General features: G+C 35.7%; 1 pseudogene; it reads right to left on the reverse strand.

The window, feature by feature from the left end:
- Nucleotides 1–3,273: 3,273 nt before the first annotated feature.
- Nucleotides 3,274–18,120, reverse strand: LOC143614436 (putative LRR receptor-like serine/threonine-protein kinase At3g47570; annotated as a pseudogene).
- Nucleotides 18,121–24,257: the final 6,137 nt, after the last annotated feature.

Consider the following 24,257-nt stretch of genomic DNA (forward strand, 5'->3'; position numbering starts at 1 on the left):
TTCGGACTTGGTCGAACATATATGATCATTTCCGGCTTCTTCCCGACAATGAAGACTAGATATTTTTTTAGTTATTTTTTTTAGTTTTAGTTTATTTTATGTTATTTCCTCTGAAGCACGAAAACGCGACCAACCTGCCGTACCCCGTCCCGGAAACTTGTCGGGGACAGAAACGCCGACGGGGACGGCCGGAAACGTTTCTTGACAGTTTCCTTAAAGTTAGGAACAGTCGTTGACCGTTTTGAAAAGTCAAACGGTGTTTCGATACGTTTCCAGAACTTTGGGGACGATTTTTTAACGTTCCGCAATTTAAAGCCTTTAAATGGGGGCGGTCAACAAACGATTCTGGGACGTTTCTATAGCCAATCGCGTGGCGATCGTCCACATACGGTATTCCGGCAAATAATTCCGGCGCCAGAACTAGGATGAAGAAGAAGGAAGAAGAAAAAGAGGCGTCTATAACATATTTTTTTTAATGTGTTAAGAATGTTAGGTTAAATTATAAGTCTAGGTTTAACATTTAACCCCTTAATCTTTCACTTTTTTGCATATAGTATATAAAACTTGTTAACTTTTACATAAGAAGTATTAAATTTGGTTATGTCTTTTAACATTTAACTCTGTCTATCTAGACTAGTTTATATTTGGTCCTCAATTTGTAATTTTATACATAAAATGTTTATAATTGACATTATATATAGATAAAAAAAATATATATTTATGTTTATTAATAATTAATTACCTATGATTAATATATTTTTTATACTTTTTATAGTTTTTGTCGTACCCTTGCCGTACCAGTATCTTAGTTTCTTGAGTTTTGCTGTTTCCCGTTCCCGTACCCGTGCCCGTTCCTGTTCTCGTACTAGTTCCCGTGCAACATAGGTTATTTCTAATGTTTTAAGTTTAAATTTAATTATTAATTTTTAAATATTATAGCAATAAAAAAAACTAAAAATGGAGACCGGTGGAGAATGAGGAGAATGGTGTATTTCCTTGGTTGAAAGGTGTTGAGGATGATGTTGAATGATAGAGGAAAAACTGACATGACGTACACGTGACGAATAAGAGGAGTGGTGTTGAAGGGTGTATATCCCTTAGCCTAACCTTCATTCTTTCAAGCTTTCCTAGGCCTACATCCCTTGGTCCACGCCCCACGGATCAGCAAATGGTGCATAGTTTTGGCACACAAATTACTAAATTATTAACATGACTAGAAAAATATAGGATATTAGAATCGCAAACACAAAAACAAATTTAGATCATAAGCTCAATCTCTGTAATTTTCATTAATTTGAAAATTACAATCACTATGATATAACCCGTAAGCTCGGGTATATATATACTAAATATTTAAAGTTGAAAACCTAATTAGACTAGAATACAAAACAAAACCCAATCATATTTAATTATTATTAGTAAAAACAAATCTAGGTATAGTTAATAAATAAACTTCTTATTGTCGGTTCGACTTGTTCACAAAGTAATTTATTCTTTATAAATCAAGTTATGAGCTTAACTTGATAAACAAGGCACCAACTCATCAAAGACCGCCCAAACAAAATTAATGGCTAACAATTAGTTCTCTTCATCATTTTTGGTGATACATTTAAGTGGTCGAATTTATCAGGGCAGATGTAATGTATATATTTTTTAGCGTTTCGTTACCCTTGGAATTATATTATGTTACCCCTTAAAGTTTTTAAAACCCAAAATTTCACCTTTCAAAATTTTGTAGTCCAAAAGCCTATAATTTAATTAAACTTTAAAGTCCAACTTAAATAACCGGGCAAAGGTACGCGTGAAACATGTTACCAGTATGTGCGAAACGGGTGACCATGCGTCGGAACCAACGAGAAACCGGGTCCAGGACGAGCGAAACGGTAATTGGGCGCCTGTACGAGTGAAACGGATTACCAAGACCCGATACATGTGAAACTGGTAACCGGATGCTGGTACACGCGTAACAGGTGCGCGTGACACCCGAAACACGTGACCGGGTGCCTGTACGAGCGAAACGCGAAACTGGGCGCCCGTTCGCGAAATGGGTATAAAAAGTTCTGTGTATGGTTAAAAAATTTTTGCGCTATCCCTGAAAATATTTTTCTAGATCCGTCAATGAAATTTATTGATTTGTAGCTGATAACTTGTAATTGTATTACGGTTTTTTGCAGTTTCATACCGCCCATTTTCGGGCACAAACATATCATGCTTTATATCCATCTGACAGCGAAACTGAAAAGCCCATCTCACAACCAAGTGATTACCAATTTGGGCCTAAACATTTCTCTCAGTAGGTTGCCGTTCATGTTTTATTGTAGATTTTTACAATTTTACTAGAATTGTATAACACCTTTTGGGTTTTTTTTAAATGCTTTTTTCCCCCAACAAATGGTGTTTCCGGCCATGTTGCACCTCTCGGAATAGTATAAACGAAACCTGTACTTTTTCAAATTTAGAAAATATGTACATGCCATGTAATTTTACTCTATTTTTTTATTTTGGATTCTGGATTGCAAGCTTTAGTTTAAGGATGAAGTTGAACTGAAAACTAAGAAAAATCTACAACCTAAAAAGACAAGTGGTGTTCAGTTACAAATACAACAAAGACTAATAACATGAGTTTTATATGGTCTTTACGTTGTTATTTCTCTATGTCAAACTAACAATTCAGCGGAGTCACGTGTTACAATCTTAGATGGAAAAACTGTCCAGTAATTCAAAGGTATATAACTATATATGCATAACTTGGCTTTCAGGTCAAGCTGGATAACTTTAACATCAAAATTGAACAACCACTTGTGGAAATAGGTTGAAAAACTCTTGAAAAATTTAATGACATAATAGTTTCAGAAGTCACAAAATTTTATGAATTCAAAATCATACAGACACTGAAACAGAAAACGGAAAATGAATTTGACCTCAAAAGTCATTGTGCTCTACTGACTCTTGTAAAGGCAGGTCGCACGAACAATAATAAGTAACTCTCAGTGCATAGTCCCTATGGAAAATACATAATCAGTGTTTGGAGGCATGAATAAACCAATGGTAAACACAAATATCAAATTCTTATAATTTACAAACATGAACAACCACTTGTGGAAATACATTCCAGGAACACTCAATACAACCGCACATATCATAATAGACATAAGAACAGACGCTCATTCAGATACAAGCATTAACTTATTATAATATAAACATACATTATAAGACAATCACATACTAGATTTTTTGGGGGTTGCAGATTTGTGGACGTTTAACAACTCAAGATCAAGTTGTGACTGTTATTGAGAAGAGCTCACGAACAACAGTCTCAATATCCATCCTATCTTGTGGAGACTTGGAAGAGCATTGTATTTTCACCAACGAAATCAAACTCTTTTCATTGACATCCACGTTTAGAAGCACTGGGTCCAGAATATTAAGCACATAGCCATCAGCCAAGGCATTCCTAGCATAGGAATGCAAAGTTAGACCTTCTTCAAACATTGGATCTACAGGTTTCCTCCGTGTCATCATCTCCAACAACAGGATTCCATAGCTATAAATGTCCCCGCTGGTTGAGACCGCACTTCCAAGTCCATATTCTGAAACTCATGTAGAGTTAATCGTAATGTGTTATAACATAATGTAAACTAAAAAAAATAGTCGAATTAACTAGTGATTATAAAGTTACCTGGTGGTGCATACCCAATGGTTCCTCTGAAAGCACTTGAGCTATTACTATTTGCACTAGAAACTCCTTCAAGCGAAAGAACTTTTGCAAGCCCAAAATCTCCAACATGAGCAACCATATTAGTGTCCAATAAAATGTTGCTTGGCTTTAAATCACAATGAACAACATTTCCACACCTACAATGTAAATAATCAAGACCACAAGCCACATCCTTAATAATGTTTAACCAACTCTCCAAACTCCCACTTTGCATGAAATCATAAACTAAAGCTTTAAAATCATTACCATGGAAATCGATACTTGAACAAGAAGTTATAACCTTCACCAGGTTGCGATGGCGAATATTTCTCATGGCATCACACTCGGCAATAAAACTCTTGAAACCTCCTCGCCGATTGAGGTTCAGTACTTTGATTGCCACAGTGAAGCCACTTTCATTAAGAACTCCTTTGTAGAACGAGGCAAATTTACCTATACCAATCAAATTATTTATAGAGAACCCTTTGGTAACTTTGAAAAGTCTTTCGTATGAGATTTTCTCGAAAGATTCACTCGATATTGTATCTAATGGTTTATCCGCATTCTTTTTTATACAGACATGAACCAAGAGAAATGACACCAAAGCCAAACCTACAACAGTCGAGGATAGTGAGATCGCTACAACACCACGAACATAAAGTTTTTTAGTACTTCTCTTGGCTGTGCATTTTGGTAGGTGAAGCATAGGTATGCCAGCACAAAGTCTATGGTTCCCGATGATTGACATCGTACTTGTGTTGGCAAAAATACCTTTAACAGGAACCTCTCCCTCAAATTTGTTGTATGAAATATCTAGATACTTCAAATTCATTTCTTGCAAGTATGATGGAATAGGCCCAGAAAAGTTCTTTTGGGAAAAGTTAACATATTCAAGGCCTCTTAAAGAACTCAATGCCTTTAGCATTGATCCATGAAAGAAATTTGTGGAAATATTTAGTATTTGAAGGCTAATGCAGCTGCCAAAACTACTTGGAAGTTCACTTGATAAACGATTTTGGGACATGCCGGTCAAGATATCCTAACATCTTCAGGTTGCCAATCTCTTCTCAATGGTAAGTGAAAGCAATTGGAATATTTATTTGGGTAAACTTCCTCCAAGGTTATTTCCATAAAGTTCTAGATCTATCAACTTTTTGCAAGTGCTTAAAGTCGATGGTATTGTGCCTGCCAATATGTTCGCACCCAAATCTAATTTCGTTAGAGATGATAGGTTTCCTGTTGATGCTGGAATAATCCCAGATAAAGTATTAAAGTTAAGATATAGTATTTCTATGTTCTGTATCTTTCTTATGCTTTCAGGAATCACACCTTTGAAGTTGTTTAATGTTAGATCAAGGCCTCCAAATTTGGATGAGAAGTTGCCAAGTGAATTCGGTAACACTCCCGTTAATCTGCTTTAGGGAAGTTCCAAGGCCTCCAAATTGCTACATTTGGACAAAGAATCAAAGAGATTTTGCAATCCATAGGGTTGCTTTTAAAACTAGACAAAATGGCAAAAGACGTCCTTTATGTTTGATCAGATTTTCAGTAGACGTCCTTTATCGACACAAATAGCAGAAGACATAATTCATGTTTGAAATCCCTTTCACGTTAAGTCCTTTGACACTAACCCGGTTAAATTTTTCTGTTAAATTTGATTATGTGCAAGCCACATGAGGGTAGTTTTGTAATTTTACGCATAATTTATTTTATAGCTAAAAAATTAGATATAAAAACATAAGGTTGAGTTATAATAAGAAGATTAGTTTTCCTAGGAAGAATAGAAAATAATCATGTCCATTCATTTGAGAATTGAATGGTTAAGATTAGATTAGAGATATCATCAAATGTAAAACAAAGGTAAGCGCATAAAAGGGATGACACATTTGTTGACTTTCTCTCTCCACATGCAAGACACATGTCAAATTCCTCCATCATTTTAAAACGTCCATAACTTTTTTATATGACATTTTTTTTTCAAAACAATTTCACCATAAAAACGAGTGTTTTTTTTTATCTTTTATATGAGTACCATATTGCTTTAACAAAATAAAAAAAAATTCGTGGGTTTTTACAATATGTGTTTTATCATAATTATGTTTTACAAAATTGTGTTATACAATTGTGTTTTATTTTTTCATAATGTTTTTTGCATTGTGTTTTTTAGTTGTGTTTTCATTGTGTTTTTGTCATTGTGTTTTTATTTTCATAGTGTTTTTTCCATTGTGTTTTTTACATTATGTCTTTTTCATTGTGTTTTTCATAGCGTTATTTTCCGGCGAAATTTTCGAAGACTTTTCCGGCAAGGTGGTGGCGGTGGGTGGCGGTGGGTGGCGGTGGGCGGTGGTAGTTGCAGGAGATGAGTGAAAATTTAAGTGGGTTTTAATTAAGTGAGTTTTTAAAATTAAATTAAGTGGGTTTTAATATTAAGGTAGTAGACTAAAATACCCTCCTTTCTAGCCTTCTTAGGAAAACCTACTTCTTATTTGATCCTTTCTCTAAAAACATAATCCCTCTCTCTCTCTCCCCCCTTCCACCCACTTCACCTTCTCCGAGCAGCTCGGTTCCGACGACCTAGAATCGCACCAGTACACCACCATCATACCACACCAGTCAATTGATTTATAAAAACATTTAGGTTCACAATTTTTAGGTTTATCTTAACCATTAATGCGGCCCACACCATCTTCATCAATTTCAATTTTTAGGCGTTTAATGCAGTTCCACCATTTTCGATAATCGCCTTACACACGACATAAAAAACTCTACACGCAGTCGCCGAATCGATATCGAAGCGACGTGCAGCCGCATTAGACGACGCAGTGTGTGCTAATCGAAACAATGTGGTGGCAATTGCGTAATTAGGGGTAACTGGGAGTGATATTATTGAAGGGGTTAAGATGGGTATCATACGGAATGATTCGATGAATAATGGGTCGGTGTCGGGAAGTGACGTCATCAAGAGGTGGAACCATGACGGAGGTGGTGGTGGTGGTTTAGGTATGGTGAAGGCGATGGGGTGGTGGAGGAGAGATAAAAGGTTGGAGATGGAGAGAGAGACGGCGGAGAAATTGGATTCAAGGGTTAGGGTTTGGTGGGGAGAAGGGTGAGGTCGTGGGTGGTGAGGAAAGAGCGGGTGGCGGCCGGATTAGGATGAAGATTAGGATATTCAGAGAAAGAGAGAGAAAGAAGAGAGAGGGAGAGAGAGATATATTTATATTTTTTTGTTTTATTTATTGATATGAGTAAAATGACTAAAATAACCTCATGTGCCTTGCAAATGATAAGATTTAACGGAAAAATTTAACTGGGTTAGTGCCAAAGGACTTAACGTGAAAGGGATTTCAAACATAAATTATGTCTTCTGCTATTTGTTTCGATAAATGATGTCTACTGAAAATCTGATCAAACATAAAGGACGTCTACTGAAAATTGGAAGCAAGATCCAAATACTGAAGATTTTGCAATTTTCCAAAATCAATCTGTATTCTCCCTTTAAAATTATTTAAAGATGCATCAAAACGTTCCAATTCTGAACAATTTGATATCAAGGGCGGAAAGAATCCGCTGAAGTGATTCCAATCTATTTCTAGTATCTTGAGACGAGGGTGGCTCAAACATAAGTTTTTGCGTATATTGCCATGAACTTGATTTAGTGGAATATTCAAATATTCCAACATTGAAAGGGTATAGGAAAGCAATGGAACTGTCCAACAAGGCCATTTTCTCCAAGCCCTAATGCTATCGTTCTTTCAACTGATTGAAGGAATCAGGGAATGTTTCCTCCTAATTGGTTTGTATATAGAAAGAGGTTTTTTAGATATGTGAGATTGCCAATGGATGGTGGAATCCCACCTATGAAGTTATTCTTGTTTAAGCGTAACCTTTTCATCATCTTTAGAGAACTAAAAGTATTTGGAATTTTCCCATACAAATTATTTGAAAATAAGTCAAGTAACCATAGGTTTGAGCAACTTGATAAGTTGGCTTGGATTTCTTCAGTCAAAAAATTATTGCAAATAGAAAGCTTTTGCAATCGTGATAAACGACTTATATCATTTGGGATACTTCCATAAATCCGATTATCATCTAAGAGGATGGACTTGAGGAAGCTGAGGTTTCCAAGAAAAGGAGATAAGGAACCTTCTAAACCTTCACCTGTTAGATTCAAGCTTGTGACTTTTTGGTGTCGATGACTGCATGCCACTCCTCGCCACATACAAAAAGGAAGAGAATCATTCCATGATTTAAACACACCGTGAGGGTCTTTTGTAATCATGGATTTCATTTTCAATAATGCAACATGATCCACAGGAAGATTCGAACCAGGTCCAGCAACATTCTTTTGTAAAAGAACAACAAGAAGCAAGATTGCTATTAAGAAGAATGGTGAGCACATAGTGACTCGTGTTCAAGATGTAAAGTGCTTTAATCCATAATTCTCAATGACAGAAATTACTTGTAGAAAGCTATCTATTCATATCAAGTAGCTAAGCATTGTAAAACAGAATCCTATTTTCCATTTTAACACATATTATATTTACATAATTGCCCAATTATTGAATATGCTTTTGGTTTCTATTCATCATGACTTTTGGATTCATAAATCATTATCTTTAATTGGAATATTAAGAAGGTAATAGTATTTAATGGTTATATTTATTTTCAAACGACTCATAAGTCATAAGCATGATGGTGTTTTAGTCTCTCACTACTCTATCCGTGGCCCATCCACGTTTATTATGTTTTTTAAATAATAAAGGGCGATTAAGTGTCTCTTTGAAGTAAGTATAAAATTAGTTTTTATTCTCTCTACTACTACGAGGGTTGTTTTACATTGTTTGTTTTCAATATTGTATACTTTTGTTGTTTAATTTTGTTTATTGTTTAATAAGTTAATAATATTCTTAGGGTTTGATAATGAAAACGTTTCTCAAATAAATAAGATGTTATAACCCAGTTTAAAAGCTATATGAGTTTGGTGAGACCCGTGACACGCTTATATTTTTTACTATAAGTTTTTTTCTTAGTTATAAATAATATCTTTTTAGAAAAAAAATTTATATATTAATTTTTATTATATCCCTATATTGTAGGATTTTCATATAAATTATTTGGTTAGATTAATTTTTGATTTAATGAAATGTTATAACTCGTTTAAGAGCTATCTTGGTTTGGTGAGACTCATACCCGTGAATTCGGGTCAATTGCATTAGAAGCCTCAATTTACAAATAAAGCAATTTGGTGGTTTAAGAGAATGTAAAGAGCAACCAGAGAGTTTTTAAATATTTTGTTTATATATATTTAAGATTATACTATAAATCAATCTACCTATACTAATAAAAGAAAATAATTCTGGACACATGACATTATAAAATTAATTCTCACTATCAGATTTCCGCCAAAATCACTTATCTTCTATTGATGAAAAATAAAAATAATCTTTCAATATATAGTATTAATTATAAATTCAACATACCATATTAATTGGTCAATCTCCCTTGATTGAATTACTAATGCCATAAAGTATATTGTAAACTTACTTAATATAAAAAGATATTAATATAATAATTACATGTCTTAAAAGATATTTTCTTTAAAATTAAAATGTATATAAAAGAGTTTATGTTTAAAGAGTACATTAACATGCAATTTTTGAGACATCTAAGAAAACTATAATATTTTTTTTTTTACAAATATTCAATGTTTAATAAGTCGTAAAAATTAAATAATATAAAGAGACTTAATTATCTTTTTTTTATTTGTATTAAATTACTCATTGTAATTTATACATTAACTTATCCCGTGTTATGCATGGGTTTCTAAAGCTAGTACCTTATATAACATGAAACACCCGGCTAACTTATTTTGTTGAATTGTTTTTTTTTCTTTTGTTGAATTTTGGAGAAGTACTTGTCGAAATTTGTTAATGGCAATTATTTGCGAAATTATATTTTTATGATAATCATGTTTGTAATCGATTTGTTATATATTGTCAAAACTTGATATAAAACCCGGTGGATTTTGGTCAGGTATACCCAACTAGTATTTTGTCAAAACCCGATAGGAAGCCCGAAACCTGATGGGGAAACTCGAAACCCGATAGATAATTACCCGATAAATGTCTGACGGGTTTGGGACGGACTTTAATAATCAGGTATGGATTTGGAATACCTAAACCCGTCACATGACCTAACCCATTGCCATCCTAATGATTAGTAAACTCATAACTGCCATTTAAGGTTTGCAGTCAAGCTAGTGTTGAGTGATATATGCATACTAATTACTAAGAAGTTCTGTAGTTAAGAAACGAGTGAATATCGGTCTCACATAGTCACATATGACGACCTTGAATTAAACAACATACATTATGAGTTGATATCTTATAAACATGTTATCATAAACGCGGAGTAATAAAAACAAATAATAATAAATAAATAAAAAGGAACCATATTGCAAAATCTATGGTTCACTTTTTAGTTAACTGAATGCATGCATCAGTATGTTTATGATCGTAGTTAAGCGTTGAAATCGAACCATAATACATACATAGTGGCCTCGTGTCACACTCACTTTAGTATTTTATTATTATTATTATTATTAAATTAAATCAAATTAAATGTATACAGTGTGTGGACGCTATTTTTCTCTGCTCCCTTGGACCTTTTAAATTACTAGGCCAACGAGTTGTAGTATATTTCATATTTGTTTTATTGTTACCTTTTAGTGCTTTGCTTGTTATTCGGTATATTGGTTGAAAACTAGAGCCAAATTACTTTCATCGTGTACGCACCAATGCTCTTGCTCAAGCCGTTAATGTGGTCCAAGAGCCTTTCCCTTCAGGCATTAAGAACTCAAGCCGGAAGAAGAAAAAGAGGCGCGCACACCCTCACCCAACAACTTAAAGGACCAGTTGAAAAGAAAATTGTTACGGACTGAAACCATTGCAAGGTATGGGACTTGTCCCACATCGGTTGTATGGACAACTGATGTGGGCTTTATAAGCCAAATGGGTTTCCTAATCTATCAGACTAGTCTTTTGGGTTGAGTTATTCTGTTTGGCTTGTAACATTGGTATCAAAGCCAACCTCGGAGTGGTGGCCCACGGAGTGGTGGCCTGGAGTGAGCCAGCCATGACCAACAAGGACGTTGGCCCTTAAGGAGGGTGCATTGTTACGGACTGAAACCATTGCAAGGTATGAGACTTGTCCCACATCGGTTATATGGGCAACTGATGTGGGCTTTATAAGCCCAATAGGTTTCCTCATCTATCATACTAGTCTTTTGGGTTGAGTTCTTCTGTTTGGCTTGTAACAAAAACGCACCTTGAATAGATGGGGACACTAGCCCAGTTAAGAAAAGCCACTGTAGCAGAATAGGGAAGGCATATATACTACCAACTTCCATTAGCAAGCTTGTAACAAAAACGCACCTTGAATAGACGGGGACACTAGCCCAGTTAAGAAAAGCCACCGTAGCAGAATAGGGAAAGGCATATATACTACCTACTTCCATTAGCAAGAAAGCCGAGGAGGAGACCATTGATTCGTTTCACTCTTTGGGTGAAGTCTTAGACCAGGGTTATGCTATAGAGTTAGTAGAAAGTCTAGATCTTCCTTTCTTGTCTTGAGGATTGCTTATTGGCTTACTGAACAGATAAGAAGAGGCCTCAGCGGATACATCAATGGTTCCACATCCGGATACACATTAACTACGTACCTCAAGGAATAAAAATAAAAAAAGAAGAAAACAAAAAATAATTATAATAAAAAATGGCTAGCTGCGGAAAAGCAGTTAGGCATTCTCCATGAAAGCAGAGGCCGTTGCTCAAAAATAAAACAGAAGGAAAAGGACAGCCAGTGGACCACGAGAGCTCATTTTTTTTACGTAGGAATAGCCTAGAGGGACTCGAAGTGCCATTCTGTAGCATGCGCCCTTGATGTTTTAAATTGCGCTCAAGATCACTACAGTATAATATGTAGCATGACAAACTGTAATGGCGCTCAAGATCCAGAAGTGAAAGAACATTAATTTTGGAAGAAAAATCATGAACATTGAAATGGATATAAATTAAGAAATTGACCCCAGAAGTCAAGATGTTTAACTGACTATTATAACTATTAATTAGGCCTGCCAAAACGAGCGGGTAGGGTTGGGTTGGGTAAAGTAACAGGTCATAACGGGTTCAGGTTAAAACGGGGTCTGGCCAAAATGAGTTTGGGTCAAAATGGACCATTTTTGGAGTGTATTAATTTGGTTTCGGTTCAAAAGGAGTCGTTTTCCAAAGGTATAAATTTGGTTTCGGGTCACAACTACTACGACAACCATTAAAAGATAGTTTTATTATGGATTGCTAACATAAGTTTAAGGATTAAGTTGAACTGAAACTAAGAAAAAGCCACAACCTAAAAATATAATTGGTTTTCAGTTAAAAGTATGACTTTTACACAGCCTTTATCTTATTAGTTCTCTATGTCAAGCTAACAATTTATTCCAACTTACAGTTTTTTACATTGAATCCATATAAAGTACTTGTGACATCAGCATATTCTCGTGTTAGAATCTTAGATGGAACAAAAACTGCTCAGAAATAGAATAGTGGAATAGTGTTCGTTAGCTTACCTGGAGGTGCATACCCAATGGTTCCTCTAAAAACACGAGAGCTATTGCTGCTTGCGTTAGAAACTCCTTCAAGGGAAAGAATTTTGGCAAACCCAAAATCTCCAACATGAGCAACCATATCAGTATCCAATAAAATGTTGCTTGGCTTCAAATCACAATGGACAACTATGTTTCCGCATTGACAATGTAGATACTCAATAGCACAAGCCACATCCTTGATAATGTTGATTCTTTGAGAAAAATCTAGCGTTTGGTGTGTTGAATGCAACCAGCTCTCCAAACTTCCATTTGACGTGAAATCGTAAACCAAAGCTTTGAAATCATTTCCTTGAAAATCTATACTTGAACAAGAAGTTATAACCTTCACCAAGTTGCGATGGCGAATATTCCTCAAGGCATCACACTCGGCCACAAAACTCCTAAAACCTCCTCGGATATTAAGGTTCAAAACTTTGACTGCCACAGTGAAGCCATTTTCATTAAGAACTCCTTTATAAACTGAAGCAAAGCTACCGGTACCAATCAGATTTTCTAAAGAGAACTCTTCGGTTGCTTTGAAGAGGCTTCTATATGAAATCTTCTCAAATGATCTGGTCGATGTTGTACCAAATGATTTATCTGTTTTCCTTTTTATACAAAAGTATAACAAAAGAATTAACACAAGAGGCAAACCTACAACAGTGGAAGATAGTGAGATCGCTACGACAACACCAGCATGAAGCTTTTTAGTACTTCTTTTGGTTGTGCGTTTTGGTAGGTGAAGTTTAGGTATGCCACCACAAAGTCCATGGTTCCCAATTATTGATATCATACTTGTGTTAGCAAATTCACCTTTAACCGACACCTCTCCCTCAAAGTTGTTATATGAAAGATCTAGATACTTCAAATCCATTTCTTGCAAAAATGTTGGAATGGGCTCAGAAAAGCTATTTCGGGACAAGATAACATATTCGAGGCCTCTCAAAGAGCTCAATGCATCTGACATCAACCCATGGAAGAAATTTCTGGAAAGATTTAGTGTTTGAAGGCTAATGCAATTGCTAAAACCACTTGGAAGTTCACCTGATAAACGGTTTCCCGATAAATCAAGATTTTCTAAGATCTTGAAGTTTCCAATCTCTTGTGGAAGCACTCCACTCAAATTGTTTTGACTCAAATCTAGACCAATGGAAAGTGAAGACACTTGAAATATTTCTTTCGGTATACTCCCTCTTAGGTTATTACTAGACAGGTTTACATATAACAACTTTTCACAACCGCCTATAGCCGATGGTATAGTGCCTTCCAATTTATTTGTACTCAAATATAGTACATTTAGAAATGACATGTTTCCTATGGATTGTGGAATAACCCCAGGGAAAGCATTCAAGCCAAGAGACAATTTTTCCATGCTTCGAAACTTTCCTATGCTTTTAGGAATTATGCCTGTGAAGCTATTTTATGCAAGATCAATTGAATTCAGGCCAAACAAATTGCCTATATATAATTCCCAACAAGCCCTATGTAATTCAGTTTAGATGAGAAGTTCCCAAGTGAATTTGGTAACACCCTTGTTAATTGGCTTTCGTAAAGCTCCAAATCCTCTAAATTGCTACAGTTGGACAAAGAATCAAAGAATTTCTTGCAATCAATAGGGTTTGCGACCAAGACCAAAAAACTGAAGTTTTTGCAGTTTTCCGAAATCAATCTTTAACCCTCCCGTGAAATAATTATCAAAAACATCAAAAAATTTCAACTTTGAACAATTTGTGTAAGGCCCCGTTCCCGGTAGTCCTACATTAACGTCGGATTTACTCATAAACACAGTTCTACAAATCAGAGTTTATTAAAACTTTCGCGGAATATAAAATTGTAACTGTTTATTACAAAACATTTAATCTTTTTCTATAAAATCATAACATAAATCCTCATATTAAAACATCATTTCTTCCATCTTCAAATGCCAGCCGTTCGATCCATGCCATGTGCCAACCTCATGCTAGCTCTTTAATCATATTCACCTGCGTGCATACTAAAGGTCAGCTACACTGAGTGAGTTCTAGTTAATCAGGCGACATACAATACATACACATATCTTACATACATACGCATCTTATCCTTGTATAATTATCCATAAGAGAACGTCACATAATATCTATTAAAAGAACTATTACTATTACCCTGCTATTTATATTCTCCATAGAAGGACACTCTATATATATATTCTCCATAGAAGGAACATCCTATATACTTCCATAGAAGGAACACTATCCTTTCCATTAAAGGAACACTATGCTTTCCATCAAAGGAACACTGGGCTTTCCATTAAAGGAACACTATGCTTTCCATCAAAGGAACACGGGGCTTTCCATTAAAGGAACACTATGCTTTCCATCAAAGGAACACTCTGTATATTATCCGTATAGGGAACTCTGTATATAAGTTATCATTTAATATCCATATAAGGAGACCATCATATCTATTCTTGGTAATACATGCAATATCCGAAGATCGTTCACGTATCGACAAGTAATCATCCTTGCATTACATACAATATCCATATCTTTATTTATAACCTAACGGTACATGCAATATCCGAAGATCGTTCACGTACCGACAAGCAATCATTCATACCGTACACATATATCACATAGGGCATACACTTATCACTTAGAATAAGTGTATTGACTGATCACATTGAGTATGCACACAGCCCCGAAAACATAACAAGGAAGTGGGGCTAGAAACTCACCTGAATGCAGTTACGTTCAACGTTTATAGTTATTCCTTTCTTGAGCTGTGCACGGATAACTGTATAACAATTACACGTATCATTCATCTATCTCTATCTATATTGTGTTTCTAGTTCAATTATAACCCACAACGAACGGGGTCCGGGGGTAGCGCCCCTGGCAGCGGGGTCGCCCCTAGCAGGGTCCAAGGGGCAGAGCCCCTGGCTGGGGTCGAGCTTAATTGTAAGCGAACTTGTATATAAGCGAAGTTATATACAAGCGAACTTAGCATTAAGCGAAGTTAACTACAAGCGAACATATTCATAGGCGAACTTATACGTGAGCGAACTTAGAGTGGCGAAGTTATATCCAGCACTTAGTATCTGGCGAACTTAACCGGCAGCGGACTTAATCAATCAGCGAAGTTGATCGGTTCGGCGAACTTGCTTGCAAGCGAACTTGCTTGCAGGCGAAGTTTGCTTGTAGGCGAAGTTGTTCAGTAGCCTCCGCTGTTTGTCCCTAAATCCCCAAAATCATCATCGTTTTACCGAGAAATTCCTGGATATGATGTCAATCGAACCCGTGATCATTCCCGTGGTCTTGTTTGGGTAAAACTTGGCCGGTAAGACATAAATATTGGTTCTAAGGTTTTTCTTAAACGAGCTATTTATGTTTTCGGTTTCATTAGGTTCGTTTTAACATCAAGTTTATAACTTTACGTTTTGTTTATACCCGATCTGCTGTCGTTTTAAGTTTCAAGGCTAACCGATCCTAAAAACATAAACTTTAAAGGGTCAAGAACATACCTTTAGTGTTCTTTTGGATCTCGTTTAACTTGTTTACGCACTCTAGATCTTGTATATAGCTCGCGTAATAAAGATCTAATACTAACTAACGTTCGTTTGGCCTCAAGTCCCTCCCGTCTCTCTCTCGGCCGTGTATTGGGTGGTGTGTGGTGTGTGTTTTGAGTGTGTAGAGGATAAGATGGAAAGTGTGAGGATTTAGGGTTTTAGGATGGTTTAGGGGATATTTATATCCCTTAAAGCCCATGGACCTAAGGCCCAATCCCCTTAATCCATCTTAATTAGTCCAAGTCCATGATCGTTTCCTTATTATGTGCTAGTTAACATTATATAACACACGACAATTTAACGCAACTTTCTTTATTTAATATTATAATATTTGGGATGTTACAATTTGATATTGAGAGTGGAAGTGACCCGGTAAACCGATTATCACCTATTACTAGTGTGTTGATATGTGGTTGGCTCAAACATAAGTTTTGGGGGAGACTGCCATGAAGACTGTTTTGTGGAATATTTACAAATTCTAACTTTGAAAGGTTGTAGGAAAACAATGGAATTTAAAAGAACATTTAAAACCCTAACCAACTATCAACTAGCTTCTATAATCTAATAGGCCTATTCAACCATAATAATCAAAACACCAAGTAATGATTAAACATAAACCCTAAATCTAAAGAACACAATCAAAAGATAAAAGATCTATGTGAAGCATTAGTTAACAATCAATCAAGATAATAAATATTCATATGCATCATGAAAGAAAAATCAAGTCTTATACTATTAAATTAACGAAACCATAATCAAATCAATTGTCCAAAGCAAGAATCAAATCAACACATGTTCATCAAACCTAGGTAGACATGAAGTCTAGCCTAGCATAGTCATAATCAAAGATAAATAACTAAAACCAAGTAAACAAAAGAGATTCATAATATATAATGATCAAAGATGATGAAAAAGAACGAAAGAACCCTTCTTAATCGACCCTTGAACAATCGTATGAAAGCTCTATGATCTCTAATGCAATCAACCTCCAAAAACCCTTCAAAACCTTGGTTTCTTCTCTCCAAATCGGCTACCAAAAGTTGTATTTTCTTAACACCCTCTTTATATATAAACGAGATGGGCCTACCCAAGCATCATATGATAACGTATTCAGATTTAAAAATTTATAATATTTCCACTTTTCATACCAATAATTGAGGCTTGAGTATGGCCCGACCTTTCATTACTTATCTTCCACGGACAAAACGCTTTACCCACAAAAGATCTCCGTTTTAACCATTTTATCAAATTGCCCTTTCATTTTCAAGGCTGAGCCTACCGACACATCCCAAGTTAAGTGCGTTTTCTTTTATTTATCTCATATTATTAGTAGTTTGAAAAAACAATTTCCCGATAAATATCATTATTTCCCACTTTAACGCAAAAAACTAAATTCAAGGGACATTTGTAAAACATTTTTCAATTTTTTAATTTTTTTTTCTTATATACAAAATCATGACTCAAATATCCTATCCCCACACTTAAATTTTGCATTGTCCTCAATGTAAGGATAAAGACGACTTAAAACAAAAATAAAAAAAAGTTGGACTACAAAAACTAAAACTCTAAAAATTATATAAACAAAATAAAAAGTTAATATGCTAGATAATGGAAAAGACTTAGCTGGTAATATGCGAATGAAACGTGATGCTAGAGTCTTCTTCTAAGAATGCTCTCCAACTACGAACTTGCTCAGCAAATGGTATCTCCTTCTCTCACGAACGTAAGCGGCCAAACAAAACAAATAAACATGTCTAAAAAATGTATCTTATCATAATGATAGATATTATGCAATTAAAGTATTTTACCAACCAACAAATAAATCATGAATAATTAACAGCAAATAAAAATATAAAGTATACAGCTCCACTGCTACTTCATCCCCACACTTGTCTTTTTCAATAAATTTCCCTTGAGGATCGTCTCTCTAGCTCAAACAATCTCACGTTTACCTAGCAAAACACAAAACAAAGAAGAACTACAAAAAACTACGTTAGTGACTCAAAGAAAAATAAAAAATAAAATGAAAGAAATTATACAAACTCTACACTTGACATTCTATGCGAATCACGTGGCGGACCGAGTGGAGTTTCCTCCACCTCGGTAAAACTCCAATGCCCTCAAGGATATTGAATCATGATCCGACCATTCGTCAATCCTGGTCTTCTTCTTTCTAACTCCACAAACCTTCTCAAACTTTCGCTTACCACCACTCGTTTCTCCAACGCACTTCACCATTTCCCGAGAACTAAAAACCTCTGGTTCCTTCCCCACACTTAAACTCACCGAACGGGAACAATTAAAACTAGGATCCATGCCCGAGATAAATGATTCTATCGAGTAAACTGGGTGACATGGATCAATTAGACCGTCTTGACCACTCGGATGTCTCATGGACTTAGTCAAATAGGTGGCACTATCATCACTGGCTCTAAGAGTGATCTTACCTTCAAACACGTCAATGAACGCTCTAGCAGTACGTAAGAATGGACGACCTAAAATAATAGGAACTCTCTCGTCGGCCTCCATATCTAAAACAACAAAATCAGTGGCGAAAACCAAATTATCTACCTTAACAAGAAAATTCTCTACGACACCCCTCGGATACTTAATGGAACGATCGGCTAAAGACAACGTCATACGAGTAGGGTTGAGCTTTCCTAGGTCTAGCTTTTCATACAAATAATATGGCATAAGGTTTATACTAGCTCCTAGATCGGCTAATGCTTAACACGTCGTATCACTTCAGAAAAGACATGGAATGGTAAAAACAACGGGGTCGGGTAATTTCTCCGGAACTTTATTGAGAACTACTGCAGAACATTCTCCATTTAGGGGAACAGTCGACAGCTCCTCCAACTTATTCTTTCTTTTAAGAAGGTCTTTCAAAAATTTGGCGTATTTAGGCATATGCTGAAGGACTTCTACGAACGGAAGGTTGACATTCAATTGGCTAAATATATTAAGAAAATACCCGTAATCTTTCGTATACTTTTGATTCTTTAGACGAGCGGGATACGGGACATAGGCTAGGTCAATGGTGTGTGGTGGTGGTCGGACTCCAACCGGCTTCTTATCAGTGTTTTTCTTAACTGGTGGCTCTATGATTGGTGTTTTACTATGTGACTTACCTGGAGCCTCTACCTCTATCTCATCATCTATCAACTCATCGTCCCTATCTTTCCTAATTTCTCTACTAACTACCTCCGGACCAAAAACCCTACCACTACGAGTGAAGATGGCTTTCAATTGAGCAGCCGAATTAGTTAGAGGGATTCCCGAAAACTGACCTGGGGGCCTTTCTTCTAAACGAAGAGCAATATCACCAACAATCCTTTGAATTTCGAGAATAGAAGATTGTTGATTCTTGAAGAGCAAATCGTGTTCGGCAAACTTTTTATGTGTAACTTGATCTCTCTCCAAGATTAGCTTCATCATCTCTTCCAAACGCCCAATTCCACCGTTCGAATCCTGCACATTATTTTGAACATTAGTACCATTGGTATTATTTTCATTAAAATACTGACCTTGTCCTTGATTATAAGAGTTTTGAAATCCGGGTGGTGCACCCGACGGACGCCAATTAGCAATATTCTGATTCGGTTTCTTTTAAGTGTTCCAACTCTGACTGTTGTTATTGTAATTGTTGGGGAACCTAGTCTGACCAGCAACAAAATCGACCTGTTGATTCATCACCGGGCATTCCAAAGTACCATGTCCACCCCTACAAAACTCACACCTTTCCACCTTGGCCTTCAGCTCCTTAACCTCTCTAGTTAGTGATTCCAAAGCAGCAACCACACTAGTATCTAGATTAACCTGGTATACTCCTCGAGCGGATGAGGATGTACTAGTGACGGGAGGGGAATTCCCGCGATGTGGCTCTTTGGCATAATCGGATTGAGCAAAGCTTTCAAACATCTCGTTACATTCGGTGACATTCTTCTTTGCCAGTAAACTTCCTCCTGCGGCCGTGTCGAACCGAACTTGGGTTTCGTAGTTCAACCCATTGTAAAATTTTTCCACGAGAGCCCATGGTGTGAGACCATTCTGTGAGCAACGAGCTAGCATGTTCTGGAAACGCTCCCAATCATGACAATATTTCCCCCCCCCCCCCGGTTCCATGTGAAACGAGTGAATCTGATCGCGAAGAATAGCCGCTTTAGCCGATGGGAAGTATCTCTTGATAAATGCAGAACGTAGTGCTTCCCAAGTGGTAAACGTGCCAGGTGGCTGCGTGTCAAGCCAAGTAGCTGCTTTACCTGCAAGTGAAAACGGAAACAGATGTAAGAAAATAGCATCTTCGGTAGCACCTTGTAAATTAAAAGTTTTAAGAACGAAGTAAAGTCGGTTAATATGAGCTGGTGCATCTTCGTCATCACACCCCGTGAACTGATTAGTTTGAACGATATTGTTCATCACGTATGACGGAATTTGCCACGAGTTAGGGTTGTCGATCTGCGGAATGACGATGCATGACTGGTTTCCGGTTAAGCCGTCGAAGGCTTGAGCAGCAATTGTCCTATCGTTGGCCATTTGATCTTAATTTCTCGGAATTTCAGGTGGTGAACTGGGTGGTGACGAATTTGGTGTAGACGCGGGTTCTGACGGTTGTTTCTCTGCTGACAAGCTAGCCTCGGTCTTCAACGGAGAAAAATCCAGATTATCTAACGGTGGTCCTTGCGAACGAAGATGTGGCATAAACCTTAAAGACTCAACAGACCAAGTGAGTAGACTCGAATACTTAAAAATAAAAATAAATATAAATTAAAATTTAATTAGACTCCTACGACTCAAACAAAAATAAACAAATATCACGAATGTAGCAAATAAGTCCAATTAATAATAACGCAATTGCCAAGAGTCCCCGGCAACGGCGCCAAAAACTTGATGTGCTAGAAACAGTCAATTAAATATTAACTAAACAAAACAAGTAATAAAAACTAAACTTAAGACTCAGCTACACAAAACACCGGCAAGTGAACCGGTCAAATTGTACTAAAGCTAAGTAAGTCTGGAATATCGAACCCACAGGACTCTATAAATTACGTTAATTAATTAATTAGACTCGACTTACGACACGACTATTTATTATTAATGTTTAAAGGGGGGTTTTTAAACTAAGAAAGCAAATAAACAAGTAAACTATAAAAACAAGAAATTTGTCACAAGATTAAAACCAATCAGAGAAGGAATCTACCTAGGTAAGAATCCTATGTATCAACAATCATTAAGCAATGGACAAATAATATGATATGAAAACTGATTTCTAAATATATTCGTCTAACAAACCCTAAAGGACCCTCAATCGCATCAAGTAAAATCCTAAAGAATGAATATTAGATTATTAAGCAATCAGTTATATTGATTTCCTCACAGTCATCAATTTGGGTTAATTAATAGTATCTAAAGCAAGCAATCTCACGAAACACTAAACCCTAGATAACTTGATAAGCTAAACACGACATCATGAACAAGGATCAACACAATAAGCAAGAATATTGTCACTAATATATCCTAGCATGTGGTTGACCAAGACACATGAACAACTCCTCACTTTACAGCTATTGGAATTTAGCAGAATTTTAAAACCCTAACCAACTATCAACTAGCTTCTATGATCTAATAGGACTATTCAACCATAATAATCAAAACACCAAGTAATGATTAAACATAAACCCTAAATCTAAAGAACACAATAAAAAGATAAAAGATCTATGTGAAGCATTAGTTAACAATCAATCAAGATAATAAATATTCATATGCATCATGAAAGCAAAATCAAGTCTTTTACTAATAAAATAACGAAACCATAATCAAATCAATTGTCCAAAGCAAGAATCAAATAAACACATGTTCATCAAACCTAGGTAGACATGAAGTCTAGCCTAGCATAATCATAATCAAAGATAAATAACTAAAACCAAGTAAACAAAAGAGATTCATAATAGATAATGAACAAATATGATGAAAAAGAACGAAAGAACCCTTCTTAATCGGCCCTTGAACAATCGTATGAAAGCTCTATGATCTCTAATGCAATCAACCTCCAAAAACCCTTCAAAACCTTGGTTTCTTCTCTCAAATTCGGCTGCCAAAAGTTGTATTTTTGTTTAGGTTTAACACCCTCTTTATATATAAACGAGCTGGGCCTTAAATTGCAAAATATGGCTGATAAGGATGCTTAGGCGCCCCGCGACCGGCCTAGCCTTCCCCGTCGCACGACGCGGCGTTCTTAAGGAGGAGATTTTTCTTTTTTTTTTAATTTATTAAATATCTTGTAAAATCTTGATAAATCTTCTTCCTTGAACTCCAAGTAACGCTTAGAACCTTGTAGACCTTCTTTTTCTTGACTTTCAAACCACCATCTACATGTAAACAAATCAAAACACTAAGTGGAATAATCATGTAATCATTAACGAGCAAAACGAACTTAAACTTCTTATGAGATGATAGAAAAAATTAGATTTAACGTTCAAGACATCAAAGGATATAAAACATGATAACTATAAATAACTTGACTCAAAACCTTAAATAATAAAAGACTAACGAAACACGAACTAAACCAAACTCAAAACATTAAATAAACATAACTTTATAAGGGATTCGAGATGTATAAATAGACGTATATCAAATATCCCCACACTTACTCTTTTTTCGTCCCTAAAAAAGTCTTAAGCAGTTGGATCAGAATCAAAAAATACAGTCTTAAAAACATATAGGTTAATTTTTAAAGTTTAGAAGAACGCAAAAACCGCGATCACCGATATTGTTGTCCACTTAAACCCATGCCTTAATCTTTACCGGGACAAATAAGATCCGACAATAATAGTACTCTGTGGTATGTCGGATCTTATTTGTCCCGGAAATCATTTGTGTAAACCACTGAGTAATAAAATTGTCGGATCTTATTTGTCCCGGTAAAGATTAAGGCATGGGTTTAAGTGGACAACAATATCGGTGATCACGGTTTTTGCGTTCTTCTAAGCTTTAAAAATTAACCTATATGTTTTTAAGACTGTATATTCCAATTCTGATCCAACTGCATATGACTTTTTCAGGGACGAAAAAAGAGTAAGTGTGGGGATACTTGTGTAACAACTCGATCTTTTCGAAACCTATAAACCCGACCGTTTCGATGTTCGGGTCATTTTATAATAATATCGTGTTCAACAAGCTAAATTGATTATTTTATTAATATTTAGTTGTTTCTTTTAAATTTTATCTCAATTGTATCCAATCTCAAACCCCAAGGTTCAAACTGAAAATATACTATAAACCATTTCCTAATCTGGTTAACCCAGACCCGTACCCTTAAACAAATCCGTAATCCATTCCTTTTTCCTTAAACCCGGTTATAATTGAAAACCTTGGACCGAAATTCTCGTATTCAAAATGGTAATTGAATCAAAGGTTGTGTTATACATTCCAAAATTTGCTAAAACGACGTTCTAATTAAGCCAATTCGATCAAATTGATTCGTTCTTCCTTTATGTGCAGCCGACACCTTATTGATCCCATAATACATATAAACGACGTTCATAATTCATTTAAACTGACAGCCTCAATCCTCTAACCCTCGCTAACCTTAACCCTATACTTAATTTGTTTTCCATAGCTGTTTGTATGCTCGTTCGTCACCTCTAGTTGCCGTCCGCCGTCCATCCAAATTAACCCAGCACACGTCAGTTTATGAGGTAATTAATTATGGGGTTTTGATCGCGAGTTCATGTAGATCAAAAGCCCCAATGTTGATTTGATTAACAGGGACAGGATAGATCGATTTGAATAATTAGGGTTTATAATCAAATCTGTTATGAGCTGCTTGTATTTTTAATAAATAGAAACGGTTTCCTAATCGCTTGGCGCTGTAGCTCAGCTAGTTAATACATGCGTGTTATCGGGCGGAGGTCGCGGGTTCGACCCCCTGTACCCGATGTTTTTGGAGATTTTCTTGTTTATTTCCTTTTACACCATTAAACAGTTATATTAATCAAAATAATAACTAATAAAGATTATTCTAATAAAACCCGGTTTGCAAAACTCGTTTAATTCTCGTTTTCATTCACATACATACATAAAGCATCTTATCACCTAGGATAATGTTTTAATAAATTAATAAATCAAGTAATTTTATTTATAAAACTACGGATAATATTTTGTTAAGTTATGTTTACATAAATCAAAATAATAATTTTATATAGTAAATACTTATATAAATATAATATTATTATATTATTAATTTGTTATTGTTTAAGTAGTTGGCGTAAATAAATCTTGTACTTAGCGTATTCGTTTGCTCTCGTTTCGTCTTAGGCTCTAACGTTCGCGTGTGACTTCATGTATTCTTATTATCTCAATCATCTTGTTCGTCT

This window comes from Bidens hawaiensis, unplaced genomic scaffold (genome assembly GCF_021521415.1).
Source record: "Bidens hawaiensis isolate Kalapana, Puna unplaced genomic scaffold, B.hawaiensis_p1.1 tig00040012_1, whole genome shotgun sequence".
In the NCBI taxonomy this organism is placed as follows: Eukaryota; Viridiplantae; Streptophyta; class Magnoliopsida; order Asterales; family Asteraceae; genus Bidens; species Bidens hawaiensis.